Consider the following 11,623-nt stretch of genomic DNA (forward strand, 5'->3'; position numbering starts at 1 on the left):
TGGTCATGTTGCCATAATTAGAAATAACCAAAAAAACCTAACCAATCAACCAACCAAAAAAAAAAAAAACAACAGGGCCCACCAAAAAGGAAAGAAAAGAAAAAAGTTGTGGGCAAGCTTTAAGCAATTCCATGTCGCATTTGCCAAACCATCTCCACATGGGTAATGCATTTGCTGAATTGCTCTTTGTTTTTTAAATCTATTTTTAAAACTTTCTTTATATGATGCTCTTTTAGCAATATTTGATTCCATAAAATGCTCCAGAGACTTGGCTGGTGGAGGAAAAAAATCTATATCATTGCAGATTGTATTGTGCTGCTGTATTAAGCCTAGAACAAAATTGACTCAGTATTTTAAAAGCAGTCTTTTTCAGGCTAGTGAGCAATTGAAGACAGACAAAACGACATTTGGGCTTGAAGTGGAGGGAAGATCAGAGTTACTTATGATCAGAGAAGGATTATGAGTCAGAAAACCATGCTGTTGTGTGGCTGACTGAGACCTCATTTGGTCAGGAAGGTTTTCAAACACAATAGCAACATACTTCTAAAGTTTCTGCTTAGTACCTTTCTGTGGAGAATGTAATTATGAGGGAGATTTCTGACAGCTCAGATTGGAAGAACAATACTTAAACACCATGGATTTTTAAATGGATCCTTTCTGTGCTAACAGTTTTCATGTTAACCTTTTCATTATGTGAGTGAAAGGGCCATGTCTCCCTACTTACTGTGCAGGGTTTTTGTGTTGTTTCCCTTCCCTCCTTCATCCCCTTCCCCTGCTATTTTTGGCAGTGTTTTTTCATTCCCTGTTCAGTGATTGGTATCACAAAAGGAATCCATGAATAGCCAGTGCTTCTGTATCTGCAGATACATATGTTACCAGTCAAAAAAAATTGTGCTGTGCACCTGAACATTAAAAAGCTAGATGCTCTCCTTTTTTTTCTTTTTTTTTTCCTAAAGAAAAAGCAGAATGTTTCTAGAATTGCCCTGCAGAATTTTACATGCTTCTTCCGCCTGAGAGAACCACTAAAGATGGTAGGTTTTCCTCAAACCAGGTGTTGGTCTAAATCATTAACAACATGGGAATAACACAGATGCTCAATCTCTCTGTCCACAACCAGCAAGAGTCCATGACACCATGCACACACAGAGCAAAACCAAAAGAGTCAGAGCTTAGTATTTTACAGAAGTAAGGACTTGTGCTTGATTTATGGGACGAAGAAGCACCCCAGCAAGGCTGTGGTTCTCTGCAGCTCCGAGGGAAGTGCACTTGCACTTGCACTTGTTCAGCTTTCAGAAGCTGAAGCAGAAGTTCAAGGGGGGTAATCCAGGTCTCTGTTCAGCCTAATTTAGACTTTCTCTTGTTTCCTTTTCACAGGCAGGTGTTGCTAAGCCTGGACTGCATTTGAGAGACATTTCTAAGGCTCACATAAGCTCTGAAACTTATTTAGTTTGGAAACCATTCTACGTGCCTCTGCCTAAAGCTATGTTTGTTGTATTAGAGGGAAATAGGCTTGCAGAAAGGAAAAATCCAACCCCTGGTATCTGTAAAGTCTGACAAAAGTGTTTTCTGTTCTGTTTACCTTACTAGTATTTCCTGTTCTCAGATGGATGGTGCCTTAAGGCTTAAAACATGAGGTAAATTCAAATTATGAGTTATTTTGAGTTCCTAAAGGGGAAGCTTCTTGGGATTTGATGTTGAGAGGCAGATAGATGAACAGCATTTCTGCAAATTAATACCTCCAAATGAAAGTTACTATGGAGAGCCTGACATCTTGTAGTTTCTAAATTGATGAACTGAAATTTTGGAGCATGAATTAAGCCTTTATGTGACAGCAACAACCATTACTTACTACATACTTGCCTATCAAGGTTCCTCTACATAATGACATGAAAAATTCCTTTACAAATTTCTATTTTAAATACTAAAAGTATTTGCAGTACTGTTACAAATCCACTTGGGTAGGCGGAGGAGTTTGCTGTTTGTTTTCTCTCCTCAGATTGCCAAGCTGTCTCCTGAAGGCAGGCGAGGAGAATTGCAACGCAGGCCTTGGCATGTCCCCACCGGGCTCATTGTCAGCGTGTGCTGAGCATGCCTGGGCATGCCACAAAGGAGCAGCAGGGCATGATACCATGGCTGGATTGGCTCTTTGAAGCCCAGAGTGATACAAACCTTGATGAATGGTTGGGGCAGCTCCTGCAGGGACAAGCATTGAGACAGACCGCAAATAAAGGCGCGTCTCTTCTAAGGCTTGAAACGACCTTGCTCAGCTTTCAGCAACAGTCGTGCCAGGACAGAGTTCAGCTCAGGTTTATTTTTAAATTAGGTCTCAGGTAGGCTGAGCTTGTGTATAAATGAAACAGTTCTGGCTGAATGTGTTCCAACAGCAAGGCATTGAACTCTAATGTTAAGACTGAAATAGTTAATTGAGTTAAGGCTGAATTATATGTGATAGAAAGGAAATAGAAAGGAAATCTTGCTGTTGTTGGTCTTATCAGAGGGTGCAACAATAGGACTTTCACTTTTAGTCCTGGAGATCTCGCTTCACCGGGGTTGCCTCCTTCTCCCCTGCAGCAATCTCATCTCTGCTTGCTTAAAAACAAGCGGGTCCTGCCTGTGCAAGCCCAGCCATGGGATTTCCTGGCTACCAGAAGCACGGAACCCTGCGAGAAGGGCCTTTGGGTAAAGGTGTTTACAGTTTCAGATGTTGCATGTCGGTGAGGGCGCACTCCTCTCTTCCCTTTCTTTTGGTGGATCACTTCTCTTTGAGGGGCAGAGAGCAGCTTAGTTCTGTGTGTAGTCCTTGTGCTGTTTGAGCTTGTGGATATGAGCAGTTTTTTGTGGCCAGACAGAACCTGGAGTCATTTCTGGGAAGCATGAACTGCTGCCTCTGAGGGGGTGGGAGCCAGCAAGAGAGCAATCAGGGGCTCCACCTCTTCCCTCCTCCCTGTGCAGGAAGTTATATGGGAGGCTCTCACCCTGGTGGGGACATTGCCCTCCAGGACAAACAGAGGAGGTATTTTCAGTATGACCTCAGTCAGCTCTGCTCCTTTGCAATGAAATGCTGTAAACAAGGGCTGCCTGCATGTGATAGTTCTTTGTTAATCTAAACACAGCTAATATAAAAGATGTGCAAGGCCCTAGGGAAACTGTTCAGCAAAAGAACAGAGCCAAAACCCTCATTACCAAGCACTTTACTAACATGCTTCTGATTTTTTTGAAAAGAAGCTCAGAAAACATGTGGTAAAATCCTGCAGTCTTTTTCTTGAACTCCTGAATGGTCATTAAAATCACTGTTACCCTGTTTAAGGAATTTGAAGTGTTTCTCAAGGCTAAAATGTGTTCAGAGTATCCCCATCTCACCCTGCTGGAATAAGACCCCAGTCCCAGAGACTGAGAGCACTGGATGAGTGCATTCATCTCCATAGTGTCAGCTCAAGCACTGTTTTCTTTATTTCTGCTCTTTTTCTTGCCCTTACACTTCCTCAGCCTGTGCCAGTAACACAGTCAAAGGTGACATAATAAGCTGCTTTGGAGAATTGTTCTGGGGCTTGGAAGGACCCAGCAAAAAGGTTCTGTGCACTCATTCTCTTTAAGGCTGCCACCACTGTAGTGCGGATGGTAAATGGGAAGAGGCAGAGGTTACCTAATGTGGTACCAGTACTGAAAGAAAACCTTCACAGTTTCTCTTTGGTGTTCCTTCTCCTTATTAGACATAGGGCTCACTTCCCAGGGTACAAATTACATCAGTTTAAAAGCAGTGTTATGGAAGTATTCTATATTAAGGTGACCAGTCTTTTCAGTATTAATGTTCAAATAGTGAGTAAATGAGTCCTTCTCAATAATACTACTGGAAAATACTACCTGATTTTTAGAAGGATTTTCTCCTTTCCAATTTATTATTTCCATTTTAAAGCAGACTTGAACATTTATTGTTTAACTCCCACTGAGTTCCTAGGCTGCTGCTCTAGCAAGGACATCTTGTCAAATGTGGGATAAAAACATGACTACTTTATCACTAGGTAAAGTTTTCAAAGCAGACTTGAACATTTATTGTTTAATTCCCACTGATTTTCTAGGCTGCTGTCTAGCAAGGACATCTTGTCAAATGTGGGATAAAAACATGACTACTTTATCACTAGGTAAGGTTTTTTAAAACCTTACCTACTTCATAAAAAAACAGATCTAACAAGAAAATAATTTGTCTTGTTTGACCTTTTCACTATTTCAGCTCTTTTTCCTTTTGTCAGTTCTCCAGCCCCAGGAAATGGTGCTGCACGTTACCTGAGAGGAACTGAAGAGCTGTTACAAACACAAACTTGTGGTCCTGCTACTACGTGTAGTCCTATTTACTGTTTCACTTCTGCCCAAAGTTTTGTTGTGGATGGAGGGTTTGTTTGTAAATTCTTTTGGAGTTTCTCAGCTTGGTGAGTTCTCTAAGGGGTGGGGTGTTCAGTGCGTGATTGCCAAAGATACTTGGACGTGTCCTTCAAATGTTTATTGTCCTAGGCTTCTTGCAGCTGCTTTTATGGGTTTTTTTCCTATCCCTACTTTTACTGCTCAGTTTTTCCTGATTCATCATAAAACCCAAATTTAATAGTTGTGGAGACTATGCAGAATTATTTACTTACCCATGTAAAGTCCCTTCTTTAAATTGTTGCTTTATTGAACTTTTTGGCACTTTGTGTACTTCTGAATGAGCCCTTCTGAGCTGACCTTTATTGCTTCCTCTTATTGATAAAATCAGAGGGAACAGTTAGTAAGCACTAAGCCAGTGCAAATTGAATACATTCTTTTATTGTTTTATTTTCCCTTCCATCCCAGCTCTTAAGTTTTCATACCACCACTGAGTGTCCTTTTTATGATCTGAAGCAGAAAATAGATAAAGATCCAGTGAAAATAGCTGAATAGCTGCAGACGTGACATGGGAGACATTGAAAGAGCATGCGTGGCACAGGGTAAAAAATGTTAGCAACACATACATTCATGCTGGCCTTTTCCTTTAATACCAGGATGCTTGAAAACTGAGAAAGCATACTGGGAAATAAATCAGTTCTTGTTAACCTCACCCTCATTATTAAAAAAAAAAAAAGCATCACTTCTATCTCACTGTCCCACTGTCACACTGCCATTTTCTTGAAATGGAAACACATTAACACATTATACACAGGAGTAGGAATGTATTTTGAAGATTTTCAAAGGCCTGGTACAGGCAAACTGAACTCTTCTCTCCAAGACCCAAAGTCTCCTGGAAAACTCCTGTTAAAATGAGACCAAAAGAGCTGAAGTGGAATGGCAATCTATTTGTGTGGTTTGGATCCATCCTTTGGAATGCTCTAGTGAAATAATTACCTATTAAAATCTTTTTTAAAAAATTAACACTTTCCTTTTTTAACTATGTATATCTATTCAGGTAAACTTTTCCTTTCTGCTCAGCAGCCAAGAAATTGTGCTCTGCATGGGGTAGCTGAGGGTTACATGGGTAAATGGGATCTAAGTGTTGTGAATTTTAGCATGACTGTACCTCAATTTTGATTGCCCAGAGGCATGCAGATTCTAAAGTGTTGTTCCCAACTTTTCTGTGATACAAGTGAGGCAATTCCACTGGAAGCCTACTGAACACGTAGTTTCTTAAAGGAGGCCTTAATAGAAGCTGATGTTTGTTTTAGAAATAACTCTCAAGCTCCCCTTGGGAGATGCGGAGATGCTTCATTTCCCTTCAGTTTCTTTACTTTGGACCCTCTGAAAATAGGTACTCAAGTTTTGGATTTTTAAAAAGTACAAAACTAGATGTTGAGAAGGGATAGGACTGAAAACCTGGAATTCTTGAAGAGTCTTGAGTTCAAGAAAAAAATTTAGGGCACATCAGCATCTCATCCAAGAATGAGGATGAGGCATTCCTGAGTTGTCTTTGGAGCTAGGTGCAGCATAATCATATTGGATAGTGTTCCCCCAAATTAAGTTCTGCTGAAGGACAGGGCTTGTTTGATGCAGAACCGTGTAGGCATAGCTGACCTGTATTTAGCTGAAAAAAACACTGTCCCCATGCAGTGCTGTAGCTGCACATCTGTGTTGGCTCTCCATTGCACAGCTGGTTGAATCCTTCAGTTCATGCTTGAAATCAGAAAGATAAGTCTTAACAAGCTTAAACAGACACTTGTAAAAATCAGTTTCTGATAATCATTTTAGTAGCTCTGTTAATAAACTCAATAATCCCCTTTTCATCCTAAGAATAGCCATGCTGAAGAAAACAACACTTTTTTGGGAAAAAAAAAAGAGTAAGAAAGAAAGAAAATAAAATTATAAAACTCATATAGGATTAAGACAGAGGAAATATCTTATACTCAGGTTGAGTTCACCCAAAAGGCCTATGTATTATTTTAACATACAGGATGTTCTACATTAATTGATCACACTATTTCTAAGTAGCTATCCATAAAAAAGGGACAAATAATTCAAAATCAAATGTCTATGTAATACAGAAACTGCAGAGAAACATCATTTAAAAGGTCAAACAGACATGATGAGGAAATACCTCATTTGGGAAGTTATGGTAAAAGTGCATTGAATGACAGTCATTGTGGAAAATTCTCAGCTGATGCCTGTAAACCCAGCCATAGTGACATCAGGCCTGTTGAAACCATGCTATTGCTACAGAGTATTAGAGTATTCAGAAAACAAAAAAAAAATTGATATGTTTGCTTACTAAATAGCTATTTACTACCCTCAAATACACAGGCCTTGGTGGCAGAGTGTGGGTGTGTTGTTTTCCACAGAAGACAGTGTAGCTGCATTGTTCAGAACTGTCAAGGGGCAAAGAATACTCTGCCACATATATGGGCTGAGTATCTTTGGTTCCCTCCCCCTGTGCATAAGGCACTAATTCAGCTCCATCAGTCAGCAGATGCATTTTGTTCTAGGTGTCACTTCTGGTCTCTGTGTATTAGCTCAGGATTTTTTTTATAAAGACTTTTTCTTCCATGTGAAAATCATGTGGGTGTCTGAGACTGCTTGATCTTGGATTCGGTGAGAATCTTTGTGCTCAGTTTCTTTGTAGGCTACAGTAGGTCAGGGTTTTAAAAGCCTGGATAAAAGCTTTAATTATCTTATCAATCCATCATCAATGGTCTTGTTTAGCAGAATGTGCAATAACCTGCTCTTTTTTCTAGCATGAAAGATCTCTCTTAACATGGGACTGCATTTGGATGTAAATATCTTTTGAGATGCTCTCATGGGACTGTTTTTCTCCAGGAAACACTCAGTACCTGCAACAGCTTGTATGTACAAATAATATTTTCTTGTTGTACTGAAACAAAAATGTGTGTTGGTTGTGAAGAACACCTCGAGCTCACCTTTGGTCTGTTTCACACACAAGCTTGATCGAGATAGGTACTGAAGAAATACTCCTCAGCCTGGAGAAAAACATACTGTCTTCTTTAAGAAACAATGATCCATGTATGGTTTTATGCTAGTGCTTCACATGGTTATCTATGGACAACATCATTCTTTCCATTACTGGTAGGTTCCCTTCTCATTCCAGGTTTGGTGAATAACTCAAGGCTTTCAAAATACCTTTTCCCCTCTATTTGGAAAATGTGTTTCTCCCTCTTCAAACCCAATTTACATTAGTAAATCCTAAGGTCCTGGCACACTCCTAAAAATACCCCTTTCCTTGTTCATTTTATTTTTCTGTGTTGGCTGGAGGGTTTGATTTTCTAAACCTTTGGCATTCAGTAGTTTACCAATCTACCCAAGGCTCTCTTGTTCTGTGCCAAAAGCCCACAATATCCTTTTTTATAGCCTGGTAACTTAGCACCTGGTGTATATTACCTTCTACGGCCTTGCATGGGAAAGGAGGATTTGTACATTCTTGGAAGACACCACATTTTCTGTAGCTTCTTATAGCTCTGCATATCTACACACACAAATACATCAGTTCTGATAACCATGCTGTGGGACTACTGAAGCAGCACATCCTTGATCAAGTTTACTCACTTGAGCTTGGAATAAGAGACTCAGTGGAGAAGTTACAAGATTCTCTACCAATTCATCTGTATTAGCAGGAGGAAGTTTGCTTTTAAAAAACAAAATGATAGCCATAAAATGGAAGCTTTACTTTTTAGGCCAACTGGTGATCTTCACAATCTTGTTTCTTTTTGTTGTTATAGTGTTTGTTCTTGAGAGGAAAAGTGTAACTGCTGTGAAAGTGTTTAATGTATGAAGGCATGTGTTCTTTATGTGGTGACTTCTGCCTGATAATAATTTGCAGAACACACCACATATTGCAAATGCATCTCTCCAGTATAATTCTCAGTTAAAGAACAGAGCCCAGAAGTCTGTGTTTTGAAAAGTTTTTGGTTTTCTTTCATTTTTCTTTGTAAAATTGAAAATGCTTTGCAGTTTCTTCCTTCTTTGGAGCCAGTTTTTTCATTTTTTCTGCTATCTCAGCAAATCTTTCACTTGCTTTTTCAAGTGGACTGTTTAGACAAGCAACAAGTTACGGATTTTGGTCCTCTGCACAAAGCAAAGCTGCTCCCTGTTTCTCATTGCTGATACTATGACATGCTCAACTTATCCACTCTCATAGTCCTTGCTTAAGCTCTTAAACTTGTCAACTGTTTCCAGATTTTTAACTTTTTTTTTTTTTTTTTAATCCTGGTTCCAGCTGTAAAGTAGGTCATTCAGAGTTAGAATAAGATTAAGTTTTTCAGATCTTATTCCCAAAATGTGTCACTTAGTATCAACTGAAACCATTTTGAGCACTTCCAAAAGCTAAAACTATGCAGAATAATCCAAGATATAATTTGAAAAATCTTTTCTTTTTAAAAATTCTTTCCAACAACAAAACTACCTTTAAGTAAATGTTGAATCTAAAAGTAAACTTGAATTAGTGGTGAGTACTGCCTTTATAATTTCCTGTTTTCAAGAAAAAATATACTTTGGATGTTTTAAAAAGACCAAAAAAACAAAACCCAAAGAAAACCTGTGAACCATCCTAGTTCTGGTGCTGAAGACTGCACACTTATCTCCCGTTTCCCTACAGCTCTGGGATCACTCCTTATTCTGTTCTCTCAGTTGAGAATTGCACATATTTGTTATACGAGGATCTGTACAAGGGTAAATATAATGCAGTATTACATGCAAGATGTGGATACAGGGGTAGCAGCTATATGGGAATATCTGTGCAGCTGCACCTCATTTCCAGGTTGCTGCCTTGCTGTCTGTATTAACTGCACACAAATCCACCAGCCCTCCAGATGCTGTCGACCTGGCCTGCCTCTTGAGTGGAAGGGAGGCATGTGCATAAATATGACATGATTTCTAGATGTTATGTAATCTTTTGATTTGAGAACTGAAAACCTGTGCCAGCATAGGATCTTTCCTTGAAGAGGGAAGGGAATGTTTTTATGGATAGGTACATACTTTTACAGTTACATTTGAAATTAACCACCTTGTAGAAATAGATAGAACTATCAGTGGAAGGGCAGAACTCCTTTGAAATTAGCTCTCTGGGAGAATCCTGAATAGTCTTCCAAGATCTGCTTAAACTGTGTTCATTCATTTATCCTAATGATAATTTATTGGATGGATTTAATATTTCTTAGTGCAATGGGACTTTGGGGTTTATAAAGCTGAAATACATCATGCCGTTTTTCTAGCCAAAGAAAGGGGAAGAGGTCAAATGTAAATCTCATCCTCCTCTTAGAGGCTGGAAAACAGTAACTGCAAAAGAGTATTTGGTTCATTATCATGCTTTTCATAGGAGTGTAATAGTAGTGTGGTACTTCTGGAAGTAGCCTACCCATTTTTGGGATGGGAGGGTAAATCCCTTACAGTAAGGGATGCTTCAGTAATACATGCATCTAAAACAGTACTGGCAGCAGCCTGAACATCCATTCTTACTAAATGTACTAACACAACATCACTCTACCAAGAAATGAAAATACTTTAACTTCTTCCAGGAAGTAGCAAAAAAGATGGATTTGAGCAGACGCCAGGAGATGTGTAAATAATAACTATGATTACATTGACCTTCCTGCATAATTAAGGCCAAATGAAAAACATGCTTTGGCAATCTGTTCTGAGGATTTAACCCCTGAATGTGTAGAGTTGCAGGTCTGTTAACTCAGGCATCTATGATGGGTGAATGTCCTGAAACCCAACATATTTTAAAAGATGAAAAGTTTGGCAGCGTGGACATTTCTATCTCTATTCCCTTATGTTTTGTCTCCTTCCCTCAGGACAGTCTGGCACAGTGATCCTGAACACCTGACAGTGTGTTCTGCAGGAATACAGCTAATTACTGAGACATGAGTAGCCTCATTTCTGAGGCTGAGCAGGGAACACTTCTGAGTCCACGTACATTAAACTGCTGCACATATTTCTGTAAGACGGGAAGCTGAGATGAGCATTTGCAAAAATTACCATTCTGCTTAATTGTATATAAATAGTTTAAGTCTCAATTCCTAAATTTATTCCAGGGGGAAAAAAATCCTAACTACCCCATTTCTGCTGAGGCAGAATTGCCCAGCATTCAACACTGCTGAGTAGCTTAATGATAACCATAAACCTATACCTTGGAAATGTCATTACCCTATTTAGATTGCAGTTTCTAGGGATGCTCAGAATAAAATTATTCCTCAAAAAAAGGAGTGAGAAACAAGTAGCAACTTGCCATTATCATGCCAATATTTAGATACTTCAAACCTTTAAATTGGGCATGGTGGATGTTGATCTCAGCTCTCTCATTAGAGCTGGAATATATTCATTTCCTCCCTTTTATGCTAATCTACTAAACACAGTAGGGTTTATTTGGGGGTAAGGTTGAAATCCAAGCTGTCCTGGTGACTTCTGAAGCCACCAGGCTCTCACTGAGCTCTTGAGTTTACCCATGCCTGCGGCCACATGGACTGTGGTTGTCTCATCTGCTAAACAGGGACTGCAGAGGTGAGCCATGTGCATTGACAAGGCTGAATATTTAATGCACACGTGTTGAATTCAAAAGCAGACTTTCACACCTCATAGAGGCGGTGATCAAATAATGTATAGAGATCTTTAAGCATAAACCAAGGGTGACATATGATACTGGATGTGGAGCTACTGATTTATTGGTATTAAATTTAATAAACAAAATCCACTTCTTATACAGACTAAAACCTAGAACAGCTTTGAAGTCCACTGCCTATTATTTGAAATTACAGTGTCCTTGGGCACATAACTGCTAGGAAAGAGCCATTACCATTGACCAGCTTTCAAACTAATCCAAAGACGTAACAGAATTGATTCACTATTTTCCTTTCAAAATGAGAAAATGTAATAGATTATCACAGGTTCTCCCCTCAGAAACAAGAATGCCATCCTCAGTCTTTATGGAATAATACTGAGCTTGGAGAAAAGCTTACAACTTCAATAGGTCTTTACAGCATCCCAGGAGCATACAATATTCATGCTTTAAAGAGCTTGTCACAGTTCTCCTTTTACTTACGTAAACAGAAAAAAAATGTTTAAACTGTAGTCACAAACTCTGTTGTATGCAGATCCCAACAGAGGATTATTTTTACTGCTTCTTTAACTTTTTTCCCTACATAAAAGCTGTCTGCATGGAGGTGACAGGAAATCTTCCCTA

This window comes from Passer montanus, unplaced genomic scaffold, assembly GCF_014805655.1.
Source record: "Passer montanus isolate IOZ18808 unplaced genomic scaffold, ASM1480565v1 scaffold11, whole genome shotgun sequence".
In the NCBI taxonomy this organism is placed as follows: Eukaryota; Metazoa; Chordata; class Aves; order Passeriformes; family Passeridae; genus Passer; species Passer montanus.